At 33.8% G+C, this 15,240-nt stretch overlaps 1 pseudogene across 1 annotated transcript; it reads left to right on the plus strand.

The window, feature by feature from the left end:
• The first annotated feature begins 14,535 nt into the window (after window positions 1-14,535).
• Window positions 14,536-14,894, plus strand: LOC308269066 (small nuclear ribonucleoprotein Sm D1-like; annotated as a pseudogene). The gene has a single exon. The product of its transcript is annotated as a small nuclear ribonucleoprotein Sm D1-like (transcript).
• Window positions 14,895-15,240: the final 346 nt, after the last annotated feature.

A 15,240-nucleotide genomic window follows, 5' to 3' on the forward strand; every position in this document is an offset into this window, starting at 1 on the left:
AAAATGGCATTTATCTACTGATATATTATTTCTAAAAACCCTATTTTAATCCTGCAAACAAATATTAAGTGATTTTGGGTTACTTTTTCTCTGAATTCACAATAAAAATAAAACAAAATTGTTTTTATTGGAAGTAAATGGTATACATTTAAACTGTACTTGGTGCCCCCCCATTCCCACCCCACTCCCAACAATGAATACGCAGGGTAACCAAGCTATATTTGGCCTTCTTCTCTCCTAGCTTTCCATTCAAACATTGCTGAGATTTCCCTTCCATTATCTGGAGTACCAGGTACTCCAGATCCCCAATGCTCCCTAGTTTGGACATATTAGAGGAAACATATGTCCTTTCTCTTTCTGTGTTTGGCTGATCTCACTTAACATAATGCTCTCCAGATATTTCCATCTTATCACAAATGACATGATTTTGGTCTTCTTTATAGCTGAATATAACTCCACTGTGTGTATTTCCCATAATTTTGCAAATCATTCATCTGTTGATGGGGACCTAGGTTGTTTCCATATTTTGGCTATTACGAATTGTGCTGCTATGAATATATGTATGTATGCATATGTTGCTGTAGTTCTCTGATTTCAACCCCTTTGGAAAAATACCCAGGAGTGGTTAAAGCGGGATCATATGGTGGATCTACTCCCAGTTTTCTAAGGAATCTCCACATAGATGTCCATAGTGGCTGAACTAATTTGCACTCCCACCAACAATGTAAAAGAGTTCCTCTTTCCCCACATCCTCACCAGCATTTGTTGTTATTTGCTTTCTTTATGCTTGCCAATCTGACTGCAGTTAGATGGAATCTCAGCGTAGTTTTGATTTGCATCTCCCTGATGGCTAGTGATGTTGAATATTTTTTCATGAGTCTATTGGCCATTTGTATTTCTTCTTTTGTAACATGTCTATTCAATTAGATTGCCTATTTCTTCATTGGGTTGTTTGTTTTGCTAGTGTAGAGACTTCGAGCTCTTTGTATATTCTGGATATTAGCCCCCTATCGGAGTGGTGACTGGTAAAGATCTTCTCCCATTCTGTAGGCTTCCTCTTTAGGTTCCTGATGGTTTCCTTTGATGAGAAGAAACTTTTTAGTTTCATGCTATCCCACTTGTTAATTCTTGCTTTAATTTCCTGAGCTTTGGAGGTTTTGTTGAGAAAGTTACTGCCTGTGCCTATATGCTGTAGTGTTGAGCCTATGACCTCCTCTAATAACCTCACAGTTTCTAGACTAATTTCTAAGTCTTTGATCCATCTTGAGTTGATTCCCGTGCATGGTGAAAGGGAAGGGTTTAATTCCATCTTTCTACAAATTGATAGCCACTTTTCCCAGCACCATTTGTTGAAAAGGCTGTCTTTTCTCCAGCATATGAGTTTGGCCCCTTTGATAAAGATATTGACTATAGGTGTGTGGATTTGTTTCTGTATCTTTTATTCTGTTCCACTGGTCTGTATACCTGCTATTGTGCCAGTAACATTCTGTTTTAACTACTATTGCTCTATAGTATAATTTGAAGTTTGAGATTATGATGCCTCCTGTGTGATTCTTATTGCTGAGAATTGCTTTGGCTATTCTGGGTCTTTTCTTTCTCCATATAAAGTTTATGATTGATTTTTCTAGGTCTTTGAAGAATGTAATTGGTATTTTAATGGGAATTGCATTGAATCTATAAATCATTTTTGGCAGAATGGCCATTTTGATGATATTTATTCTGCCTGTCCATGAGCACGGAAGGTCTTTCCATCTTCCAAGGTCTTCTTCAATTTCTTTCTTTAATGTTTTATAGTTTTTGTTGTAGAGGTCTTTTGCATCTTTGGTTAGATTTATTCCTAGGTATTTTACTGGTTTTGAGGTTATAGTGAATGGAATTGATTGCTTTATTTCTTTCATTGTGGATTCATTGTTGGTGTAAAGAAAAGACACTGATTTCTTTAGGTTGATTTTGTATCCTGCAACTTTGCTGAATTTGTTAATCAGCTCCAGAAGTCTTTTGGTTGAATTCTTAGGGGCTTCTAGATAAAGAATCATGTCATTTGCAAATAAGGATAATTTTAATTCCTCTCTTCCTATTTGAATTCCTTTGATGTCTTTTTCTTGTCTTATTGCTTCTGCAAGATTCCCAAGGACTATATTGAAAAGGAGCGGTTATAGTGGGCATCCTTGTCTTGTTCCTGATTTTAGGGAAATTTCTTGCAGTTTTTCCCCATTAAATATAATGTTGGCTTTGGGTTTGTTGTATATTGCCTTAATGATGCTGAGGTATGTTTCTTGTATTCCAATTTTCTGCAGTGTTTTATCATAAATGGGTGTTGGATTTTGTCAAATGCATTTTCAGCATCTATTGCTATGATATGGGTTTTTTTGTTCTTGATTCTATTTATGCGATGAATGACATATATTGATTTGTCTATGTTTAACCAGCTTTGTTTTTCTGGGATGAAACCAACTTGTTCATGGTGTATTATTCTCTTGATATGATTTTGAATGCATATGGCTAGTATTTTGTTTAGAATTTTTGCATCTATGTTCATTAAGGGTATTGGTCTGTAGTTTCTCTTTCTTGAGATATCTTTATTTGGTTTGGGGATTAATGTAATACTGGTTTCGTAGAAGGAATTTGGGAGAGTTCTATCTTTCAATTTCCTGGAACAAGTTATGAAGTTCTTTACTGAAGGCTTTGTAGGATTCAGCTGGAAACCCATCTGGGCCTGGAATTTTTTTTGATGGAAGGATTTTTATTGCCATTTCTCTTTCTTTGTTTGCTATTGGTTGGTTTAGGCTTGCTATGTCCTCTTCTTTCAGATTAGGTAGGCTAACTGTGCTTAAGAATCTATCAGTTTCTTCCATGTTTTCTTGTCTATTGGAGTATAAATTTTTAAAATAGTTTCTGATAATTCTTTGAATTTCTCCACTATCTGTGTTGATGTCTCCTTTTTCATTTCTGATTTTAATCATTTGAGTTGATTCTCTTTTACTTTTGGTTAGGTTGGCCAGGGGTTTATCAATTCTATTAATATTTTCAAAGAACCAGCTTTTTGTTTTGTTGATTCTTTGAATTTTGTTTCTCTATTTCATTTATTTCTTCTAAGATTTTAATAATTTCCTGTCTTCTGCTGGCTTTGGGATTAGACTGTTGCTGTCTTTTTAGGTCCTTGAGTTGTGTCAGTAGGATCTGTACTTGGTGATTCTCTGTCTTTATTATGTGGGCACTCAATGGTATAAACTTTCCTCTTAATACTGCCCTCATAGTGTCCCATAGATTTTGGTAAGTTGTGTCTCTGTTTTCATTTATTTCCAGAAATTTCTTTATTTCCTAATTTTCACTCTTACCCATTCATCATTCAATAGTGTATCATTCAATCTCCATGTATTTGCATAGTTTCTTTTGAATTTCCTGTTATTGCACGGTTAGCAGGTCCGCTTCTGGGTCCCTGAAGTTCTCCAGGTGCCTCTGCGGGGACTACTTCTGGTGGGCAAACGGTGCCACTCAGGAGCTTCAGTGAGCTTACAATTTAGGATGTTGGAGCTCTATGGCCACTTTCAGACTCTAGCAACAATCTCGGATTGCCAAGGTCCCAAAAGATCTGTTTGGTCCAGAGGCCCAGCAGCCGCCTGTTACTGCAGCCCGGAGGCTTCCTGAGTGTTCAGCTCACTTTCTGCTTTCTTTGTGTGCTACAGTGAATCTTGCAGTTCAGAGTTATTGGGTTTCTTCTGCCATAGTCCCCGAGTCTGTTTTGGGTCGTACGCTGAGTTTAATTTTCTTTATTAAGATGCTGTGTTCTCAGTAGTTGAACTTATTTTGCTTCAGATATTGAGATATGCTGCATCTCTCCATTGCCATTTTCTCCTCCCCAAAAAATAAAACAAAATTTAATAAAATATAGCACTGATGCTACAACACACTATGAGTTTGTTTTCTAATCTTTAAAGTCTGTGGCAATGCTTCATACTATGACTTTAAAGAGTAAATTACTTATAAGCTGATTGATACTAAATCTAGGATATAATAAGCTGCCAATAAGTAATATATATCTTTATTCATATTACCTTATGTTAATATTAATATTATTGTTTGTTAATAATTTATATTAATATTATTAATATTTTCAGATGTTCTTGCCAATTACCTTTGTAAAATATCGAGAACTGCAAAAGGTGCTATTATTATAAACTATGACAAAGCCGGGCTTGGTGGCACACACTTGTAATCTCAGCATCTGGGAGGCCAAAACAGGAGGATTGCAGTTCGCAGACGTCTCAGCTACTTAGCGAGGCCTTTTGCAACTCAGTAAGACCCTGATTCAAAATAAAGTATAAAAACTAGGGCTGGGAGTATAATTCGGAGGTAGAATGCCCCTGGGTTCCATTCCCAGTCCCACAGACACACACACAAAAATGACATCAAATATTCTCCAGATCCACTGAGTAGATAGCAATAAAATACAAAAAGTAATAAAAGTAAAAGCACAGCCATTTCAAGAAGAAATATTAAATAATAAAATTTATATATTTATTGAACAAAATATTAAGATAATATGGGCCACAAGAAATTATATAACAAAACATAAAATAATCAAGATGTCAAAATTCAGAAAAATTTATTTGAAACAATAAAAGTAATCATCCTTTTAGTATCCATCTTCATTAGAACCTTTGCTTGTAAAAAGGACGAGAGATTGACATATATGCTATTGAGAATTGAGTTGAGTCTAACCATTAATCCAGCTGGACATTAAAGATAACAAGTCACTTAAAAAGACATTTTTCTCCTTGATGGATTAGAGGTTCATTTATGAATAGCATGTAAAACAAGTATTTCACAGAGAAGTCCTAACAAAAAATGTTCAATTACTGAGGGTAATGTTTAGGTGAATGAGAAAAAAAGTTGAAACTAATATAGAGATGAAGAAATAAGAACAATTTTTGGAGTTTGTATACTCTTCTGTTGCCTGCGCCATTGAAATCATATCCAAGAAATCACTGCCAATTTCAAAGTTGTGAGGTTTTATAACCCAGATTTTCTTCTAAAAGTTTATAGTATTAAGATTTATATTTAGGTCTTTTATCTATTTCGAGTTAATATTTGTATATGTGTTAGGTAAGGGTCCAATTTTATTCTTTTTCATGTAATTATTATTTTTCAAAAATATTTAGTTAAAAGATTATTATTTCCTCCACCAAATGTTCGTGGAAACCTTGTCAAAAATAACTTGACAATATATGGAAGAATTTATCTCTAAGCTTTTATTTAACTTCAATAGTTTATATATCTGCCTTTAGAACAGTACTACACTGTTTCAATTATTGTAGCTTTATATGGTTTGAAATCAGAAAATATACATCTTCTAGCTTTGTTCTTCTTCGAGATTGTTTTGGGTATCTAGAGTCCACATTCCATATCAGGATAGATTTTTTTCTGAAAAATAAATAAATAAATAAATGTATGATAGCTTCACCTAAAAAAAAAAGAAAAGAAAAAAATATTCTCTGGTAAGAAAGAAAGCAAAAAGAAATATTGAACTGTTATCTTTTAGTCATCAAAAGCTTGGTATCAGACAAATGAAACTGTTTTGTGAGATTATCATTGTTAATATTGGATAAATTGCTATAAAACTAGATGTCAACTACTAAGCCAAGCATGGGAAGGAGGGATAGGGAGGGAATGGGGTCGGGATCGGGTAGGGGCTTACTGGGCAATGTGTGCATGTATGTCTACAAAAGTATTTTCTTTGTACCATTATGATGTATGAATACATTGCACCAATAAAAAATAAAAAAATAAAAAAAATAAAATAAAATATAGCAAGTTGTCTGTTTAAAAAGTACCTTTAGAAAGATAATGGACACTCATCCTTAGTAAATGTTCCATACTTATAAGCCACGATACACCCACAGTATTTATCCTTAGTAATCTTTCTTACCAGGTGCAGTACACCTCTGTAATCTCAGATACTTAGGAGGTTGAGGCAGGAAGATGGCAAGTTTAAGGCCAGCCTTGGCCATTTTGCAAAACTATGTCACAAAATCAAATACAAAAACAAAAGGGCTGAGAATGTTTCTCAGTGAATATCTTGCCTAACATGTGGGAGGTCCTGGGCTTAATTCCTAGTGCCAGAAAAAAATAAATTACAGGATATATCTACAAAATATCATTTTTGTTTCTATGATAAATTAAGATGATTGGTGCATAACAACAAATATCAATAACAGGAAGTGCAAAAAACACTAAAAATGTTACACATATTTAAAGTGAAGTTTAATGTGAAAGATAATAGTAATGATAACAATGAAAAATATCAAATTTGACCACTTGTACTTCAAAAATATCTAATGATACCTAATTGTTTTAAGTCATAAAAAAGAGAGGGTGATGGTGGTTATATTGAATAGCAAAAAGTATTTGCTGGAATAGATGTTTTCATATGTATGGACATCTTTCCAGTTTCTAAAGAATTCTATCCACAGTACTGGGAACTGAGCCCAGAGGCACTTTATCTCCAAACTATACTCTCAGCCTTTTTCTTATTTTTTTTGAAATTATAAAACAGTAACTACTAAATTGCTTGAGGGTTTTGCTAAGTTGCTGAATCTGGCCTTATACCTACCATCCTTCTCTTTCAAGCCTTGGAAATACAGTGATTATGGGTGTGCATCACCCATAATCTTATGGGTGATCATATTACCTTATGTTAATATTAATTAATTAATCTTATATAATAGTAACCATATAATCTTATGAAATCTATAATCTATAATCTTATAATCTTATAATCTATCTGAAAGCATAGTCTTCATTCTGAACTTCTCACTGACCACTAAAATGTCAAGTTTTTCTTAACATTTAATCTTGCCCCTTTTCTTGAGAATCATGGGAGACATTGCCTATTTGTGTCTGAGCTTAAACAAAAGTAACATTCTCTACCATCTGTCATTTCAATAACGGCAGGTACTTAAAATAAAATTAGTTAAAGGGTAATGCTACCTGGATCACTTGTGCACTACCCACAAACAGTTGATGGGGTAGTGTCTTTGCTGAAGTTCTTGTATTCTCTTACTACTGCTCAGAAAATGAACACTAAGAACTGATCTCCACCAAACAGTGCTTTGACATTTTAGATCTATATGAAATTTTGATTTGAATTATATTTTCAACATATTTTCTCAGAGAAATCTGATGCACACTGATATTAAAATAAAATAAATGACAAATCATGTAAATATGCTGAAAGTTCATCAAGCTCAGTTTACCCAACTCTATAAATCACATCTTTCTAAGGTAATTTATGTAAGCATGTGAGATGTCTCTAGCACTTAAATTCCAAGATTTAATAGAAAATAGTAATATTGCCAGTTAGATTACTTAAAAATGTAAAGTAGATTTTACCTACTTTGTAATCTGGAGAAATACAAATAGCAAGTAAATTTTTTTTCTTTTTCATTAAAAACAAAAATTATAAACACAAGCTGATTCACTTTACAACCATATAATCTTATAAAAAAATTCTAAATCTAATATGACTGTGGTGATCCATGCCTTTAAACCTAGTACTTAGGAGCCTGGGACAGGAGGATTGAAGTTTCCAGGATGGCCTCAGGAGTATAGAAAGACTCACAGAAACCTAGCAGTATACTGTTGAAACTAAGAAATAAAAAAGGCTGAGGATGTAGCTTGGAGATAGAATGTCCCTGGGTTCAAGCTCTAGTATACACACACACACACACACACACACACACACACACACACAGGCATATATACACACAATACTCTTTTTAATTTTGATGTAGTATCATGTAGTTAAATTTTCATCTTTATTTTACTCAGTTTGATCACAAAAATAAACCTGATATAATAATTATTTTCTAACTAATTTTAAAAACTTTCAGGCATTAATGTGATATTGGATTCCTAGAATGTATTTGGAAAAGTCCCATTTCTTTCTGTTTCACGAAATATACTGAGGAGTATCTGGATTGGCTCTTCTATAAAGGTTTAATAAAAATCACTTGGGAAACCATCTGGTCCTGGGCTTTTCAATCTCTTTGATTGCTATTGGTTGTTTTAAATTTTCTATATCTTCTTGACTCCATTTAGGAAGGTTGTATTTATCTAGAAAGTTGTCAATTTCTTACAGGTTTTCCATTTTGTTGGAGTTTAGTTTTTCAAAGTAGTTTATGATAATCCTCTGAATTTCTTCACTGTAGGTGGTAATGTCTCCTATTGCATCTCTTATCTTCATAATTTGTGTTGATTTTTTTGTTAAGTTGGCTAGTGGTTTATCTATCATGTTAATGTTTTTTTTGAGAAACCAGCTTTTGGTTTTGTTGATTCTGTATTTTTTATTCTATATGTCATTGATTTCTGCTCTGATTTTAATAACTTCCTGCCTTATACTGGCTTTGAAATTAGACTGTTCATATTTTTCAAGGGCTTTGAGGTGTGTCATTAGGTTATTTGATGATTTTCTTCTGTTCTTTATATGTGAGCACTGAGTGCTATGAATTTTGCTCTTAATACTGCCTTCAAAATGTCCCAGAGGTTTTGATATATTGTACCTCTATTTTTGTTTCTAGAAATTTCTGTATTTCACACCTTATTTCTTCTATGACACATTCTTCATTCAGAAGTGTGGTGCTTAGTCTCCACATGTTTATGTGGTTTCTCTGGGTCCTCTTATAGTTAATTTCTAGTGTCATTCCATTATGGTCTGAAAAGACATGGGAAAGTATGTCACATTTTTTGAATTTTCTAGTGCTCACTTTGTGCCCCAGGATGTGATCTATTTTGGAGAAGGTTCCATGCTCCGCTGTTGTAGGGTGGAATATTCTATATGTGTCTAGCAGCTCCAGTGGTTGATGGTGTTCTTTATTTCTGAGGCATCTTTACTGACCTTTGACCTTTACTGACATCTTAGACCTTTAGAAGATCAGTCTAATGGTGTCAGAGAATTGTTGAAGTCTTCCAGTATTATTGTATTGGGACTTATATGTGACTTAATGTCACAAAGAGTTTGTTTTATGAAAGTAGCTGCACCTGTGTTTGGTGCATAAATGTTGACTATAATTTTTACATGAGTGATAGGTATAAAGTAACACACAAATGTATAATTTCCTCAAAACTACTTTAGTCTAGGTAAGAAGTTTTTATGTATTGTTAAAGTAATTTAAATTTAAAATTACTAACCGCTATATTTTTTTAAGGTTTCAATGCTTTATTATCTAAGACTGTAGACATTCCAGGAACTGTGTCTCAGTATGGTGCAGATGGTGGCCTACTTTATTTTTGCTGCATAAAATTGAAACTTAAAATGTCTATATCTAAGAAAAAAAAGTTTCCTAACTACTTTGCAGGACACACAGAATCACAGTGCATAAGATTATGGACTGTAGCAATAGTAACACAAATTTATTGTATTTATAAATTTGAGATCTAAGAAGTATGATAATAAAATTGATTTTTCTTATTTTAAAAGCATATGCATTTCAGTTTAAAATGTACTACAACCTTTCTTTTACCAACAGAAAGAGTAGAGAATTAAAAAATCAAGACAAGAGAGAACTTTGTTTTCCAGATGGACAGGATAATTGAATAGAAGTCACTAAGAATTTTTATATTTGTTAATATTTGCTAATTCTGATTTTCTTATTGCCTGGTTTCCACTATTTTATTTATTTATTTATTTATTTATTTATTTATTTATTTATTTATTTATTTTGGTAGTACTGGGGATGGAATCCAGGGGTTTTCTATCCTCAGGCTACACTCCCAGCCCTATTTTATATTTTATTTGAAAACAGGGTCTCAGTAAGTTGCTGAGAGCCCAATAAATAGCTGAGGCTGGCTTCAATTGTGTATGATCCTCCTGTTTCAGCCTCCCAAGAGCTGGGATTCCAAAAGTACACCACAACGCCCAACTCCACTATTTTAATTAGTCAATAAAATACTTTCCTATATAATACGCCCTTAACATGTCTTTTTCCTGGGCACTTATGAGATTTCCACTTAATTTTAGTTTTTTAGAAACAATATTGAGGCCGGGCATGGTGGCGCACGCTTGTAATCCCCAAGCTTGAGAGGTGGAGACAGGAGGATTGCACAGGTTCGAAGCCAGCCGCACTGGCTTAAGAGACCCTGTTTCCAAATAAAATATAAAGAGGTCTGGGAGTGTAGCCCGGAGGTAGAAGAGCTTCCAGGAACGCCAGTACCACCAAAAAAAAAAGAAGAAGAAGAAGAAGAAGAAGAAGAAGAAGAAGAAGAAGAAGAAGAAGAAGAAGAAGAAGAAGAAGAAGGAGAAAAAATATTGTGATGTAGCTGCTTTTATTTATTTTTATTTTTTGGCCTATTTTTATATTTTTGAAACAGGGTCTTACGCCAGCACGGCTGGCTTCGAACCTGTGCGATCCTCCTGTCTCCGCCTCCCAAGAGCTGGGATTACAAGCATGCGCCACCACGCCCGGCGATACTTTTCTCTTTAAACTCATTAGACTCATTAGGATTCACTGATGTTCTTTAGCTGATAATTTGAAAATTTTCACCAAATATGGGATTTTTGCTTTATTTTTGTTTGTTTTTTTATATCATTTCTTTGTTTTTCTGAGATTATCCTTATAAGTAGATTAGACATTTTAATTTTTAAAGATATTTGAGGATATGTTTAGTTTTCCAATTTTTATCTTTTTCTTAGATTGATATTTTGCAGTCTTTAAGTTTTTTTTTTTTTTACTTTTATTAGTTAGAGTCTTCCAATGGATTCATAATTTATTACAACTTTCTCTTCCAGAATTTTCTTTTGAATTTATTTCCATTTTTCATTTTATATTAAAATATACTATATGTAATATTAGTTAAAATTATGTTTATGTAGCAAGGCATGGTTGCACATATTTGTAATCCCAGTACTTGAGAGGGTAATATAGGAGGATCACAAGTACAAGGCCAGCTTTAGCAAATGAGTAAGAACCTCAATATCTTAGAAATCATTTCCAAAAATAAAAATAAAGAGGAACTGGGGATGTAGCTCAGATATGCAATGCCTCTAGATTAAATTCCCAGTACCAAAAATTATCTTTAATCATTTTATTATGTCTTATTCTTGAAGTACACAATCCCCAACTTACAATTTATAATTTTTCAACTTCATATTTGTTTAAACTTCATATTTTTTCAGATATGATAAATATTCAAAAATTTCATATTTTACATTTTGAATTTTTATCTTTTCTTGAACCAGCAAAGTGCAATATAAGACTTTCTCATGCTGGACAATAACAGACGTCCACAGTTTTATTAGCCACACAAAAACAACGGTAAACAATGTATATACTCTACAATGTAGTGATGCCAGCATTTGTGTGTGTGTTTATTGGTATATTACAGATATTCTGCATGTTTTATAAGATATTCAACACTTTCATGTAAAATAGGCTTCATGAAGTCTAGTTGAAATGTCCAAAGCACAATTAATAAAAGATAGTCTAGGTTATGTTTGGTAGGACTGGACTCACAATTTTGTAAATTTTTATGAGTTTATTTGGATATAAAACAATTGGAAGTTAAAAATTAGTGCACATACTAGTTAAAGCCTTTTGTGCTAGAAGCAATATCATCTTTTTATATGACTTGCAATTTTGAAACAGAAATTATAAATACTATATTACATAGATTTGGAATTTTGTAATAATCCTTCGTTAGTATTATTTCTTTGGTGTACAAGTATGCAATGGACGACTAAAATTGCCTTTGTAAAAGACACTTGCCCTTTGCTTTCAACTCCTTGTAAAGGACCTCCAAGCTCAAGAAAAGTCCTGCCACATAGGTAGATATCAGTTTGATTTCTGGAGTAAATGAAGACTTAATTCATCTATGTTATAGTCATCACGTCTGCATGAACTAACCCTATTGAAAATAATAGCAGTTGTTTCTCAGGTGAGTTTCTTTGATTGGACATAGTCAGCATTTTTTTCCACATGTCATTGCTGGGGGAAATAAGCACTGTCTCCTTGGCTCCCCAGAGGAAGATAGCAAGAAGCTTCTGTTCCTTAGTGTCTTTTAAACTTTTAAACATCGGTGTCCTCCTTCTGTTAATTTTAATCACTACATTTTGACTGTGACATACCATATACATGAGGATCTTGGATTTTCTGAGGTTTATGAGTTCCTCTAGTAAATTATTAAACATGAGAGTGATTTTGAGGATACTCAAATTAGAATTGGTGTCAGAAATGAGGGCCTGTTGTGGTGCCTCCTAACATTTTCAACTAGGCTAATTTCTGGCTGATTATTGCGAATGTATGTAGGTTTAGATTCATATACATACACATACCCAGACACACATTTTTGCATGGTCTGTTAAAAAGACAAGATCTCTAAGCCACCCTTCCTACATGGAAAATTTCCAACCTCTTCTTTCAGCTTATCTTGTTGGAGTTAGGATTTAAATTTCTTTAACATAGATGTAGATTGTCTCAATATGAGCACTAGTTCTCATCAGAGATATATAAAAGATCAACATTAAGTAAAATGGAAATGATAGAATTTCCATTCTATAGAGTAATGCAGGGTAAAGGTGGAAAAACCATTTGACATTATGTAATACACTAACATAATATTCTCTAGTTTTATACATTTTTCTGCAAATGACATAATTCTGTTCTTTATGGCTGAGTAATTCCATTGTGTGTATATACCCCATTTTCTATCTGTCCATCTGTTGAAAGTCACTGTTTGTTTCACAATTTGGCTGTTGTGAATTATGTAGCTATAAATATTAATAAGCATATATCATTATAGTGTTTTATATTTAATTATTTGGTATTAAGTAATATATAAAACTTTAAAAGTTATCAAGGAGTTATATAGCTGAATAATATGGTGGTTCATTGCTAGTCTTTTGAGAAACCTCCATATTGATCACCATAGTGTTTTTACAAATTTGCAATTCTACAAACAGTGTTTAAGAATTCCTATTTCCTTTCTACATTCTCCCCAGAATTTGTTATTGAGTGTATTCGTGATAATTGCATTCTAACTGGAGTTAAATGGAATCTCAGTGTAGATTTGGTTTTCATTTTTCTGATTGCTAATGATATTAAACATGTTTTTATTAGTCATTTTTATTTCTTCTTTTGAGAAATTTTTTCTTTTCTACTATTTTTAAAAATTTTTTATTGGTGCATTGTAGTCATACACCTTAATGATGTACAAGATGGTAGAGGCATATATGCACACATCACTCATTTAGCCTTTCCCCAATTTCCACCCCATTCCCTCCCTTCTCATGTTTGGCTTACTGATGGACTTTGGTATGCTTGTGAATGCACATCATGGAACATTAGGGAATTTTCCTCTTCCCCCTCCCTGCCCCATAAGTTAATTCATTTTATTTGCTCATCTATGCTTTCTCCTCCTTTGTATAGAGTTTCTCCTTTGACCCTTTTCTCTCAAGCTTCTTCGTATTAGAGAGAACATCTGATTTTTTTTACTTTTTGTGACTGACTAATCTCACTTAGCATAATGTTCTATTAATTTCTCTGTAAGTTATATAAATTTGTTCTTTTTATGGGTGAATAAAATTCTATGGTGTACACATACCAGTTTTGTAATCATTCATCTGTTGATGAGCATCTTGGCTATTTTCATAGTTTGGCAATGGTGAATTATGCAGCTATAAACATAGATACACATGCATTAGTTTAATAGTTTGATTTTCATTATTTTGGGTAGAAACCCAGAAGTGTTATTGTTGATTCATATGGTAGGTTCATTCCCATTAAGAAGTTGCTATTGAATCTAAGTGCCCATTATTTTTTTGGTGGAACTTTTTTCTCAGCTCAATTGATGATTACAGTGGATTTTTTAGTGTTGTTTTTAAAGACTAAAAATAGATTATTGAATATGCTTTTTTATTATTGCTTTAGTATCTGAATACATATATCCAACATATTAAAGAATATTCACATTTTATTTATTGAGTTATTAGTTTAGGGTAAGTCACCAATGGGCAAGTTGAAGTATGTGGAACAATTATTCTGTTTTAAAGTAATAAATAAAATACAGTATTGAACCTTTATACATTCATAAGCATTCATACCACTATTAAATACTTAAAATATGCAAGAGTTGTGTTTTATTACCATCTATAAAATTTAATTATTTTCCTTCATAGAAGACAGATGGGTTTTGAAAAACACTTTAAAACCTAATAAGTAGCTGGGCGTGGTGGCGCACGCTTGTAATCCCCGCTTGGGAGGCTGAGATAGGAGGATGGCGCAGGTTCCAAGCCAGCCGCGCTGGCTTAAGAGACCCTGTTTCCAAATTTAAAAAAGTATAAATATACGTACTGGGAGTGTACCCTGGAGGTAGAAGGGTTTCCAGAAACCCCAGTTCCACCAAAACAAACAAACAAACAAACAAACAAACAAAAAGCTAATAAGTGGCAGCAGACGCTTAAAGCCATTCATCCAACCCACGCTCGGTCCTCGGTGGTCGGGTTCTATATGTTCTTGGGCCGCAGGTGACAGCGCCGCCAGGATGAAGCTCGTGAGGTTTTTGATGAAATTGAGTCATGAAACTGTAACCATTGAATTGAAGAATGAAACACTGGTCCGTGGACCAATTACAGGTGTAGATGTCAGCATGAACACACATCTGAAGGCTGTGAAAAGGACCCTGAAGAACAGGGAACCCGTACAGCTGGAAACACTGAGTATTCGAGGAAATAGCATCCGGTATTTAATCTGCCAGACAGCTCACCTCTGGATACACTACTTGCAGATGTTGAACCTAAGGCGAAGTCTAAAAAAAGGGAGGCTGTTGCAGGAAGAGGTCGAGGCGGAGGGAGAGGAAGAGGACGTGGTCGTGGCAGAGGAAGAGAGGGTCCTAGGCGATAATGCCTCTCAAGATTATTCTTTAATAGTGATAAATCATTTAGGACATCTTTTGTACAGGTTTTGTTAGTTTTTAATAAAAAAAATGTGGGCATAGTCCCACTGTGTCTGCGTTGTAAGAGTTTCCTCTGCATTTGTGACATTAACAGTGAGATCGAGGCAGTCCCATTCTTAGATGATCGTATTTTAATTTTTGTTTCCGCAGTGCTGGGCTAGAACCCAGGTCCACAGGAAGCAAGCAGGTTCTACTATTCAGCTGCCGCCCATCTTTAATTTTTCTTTCATGGTGAGTATATACTTTATTCCACATGCACTGAATAAGTGTTTTATTGGTTTGCTTTGATCTCGG

Source organism: Muscardinus avellanarius, assembly GCF_963383645.1.
Source record: "Muscardinus avellanarius genome assembly, chromosome: 1".
NCBI classification, from domain to species: domain Eukaryota; kingdom Metazoa; phylum Chordata; class Mammalia; order Rodentia; family Gliridae; genus Muscardinus; species Muscardinus avellanarius.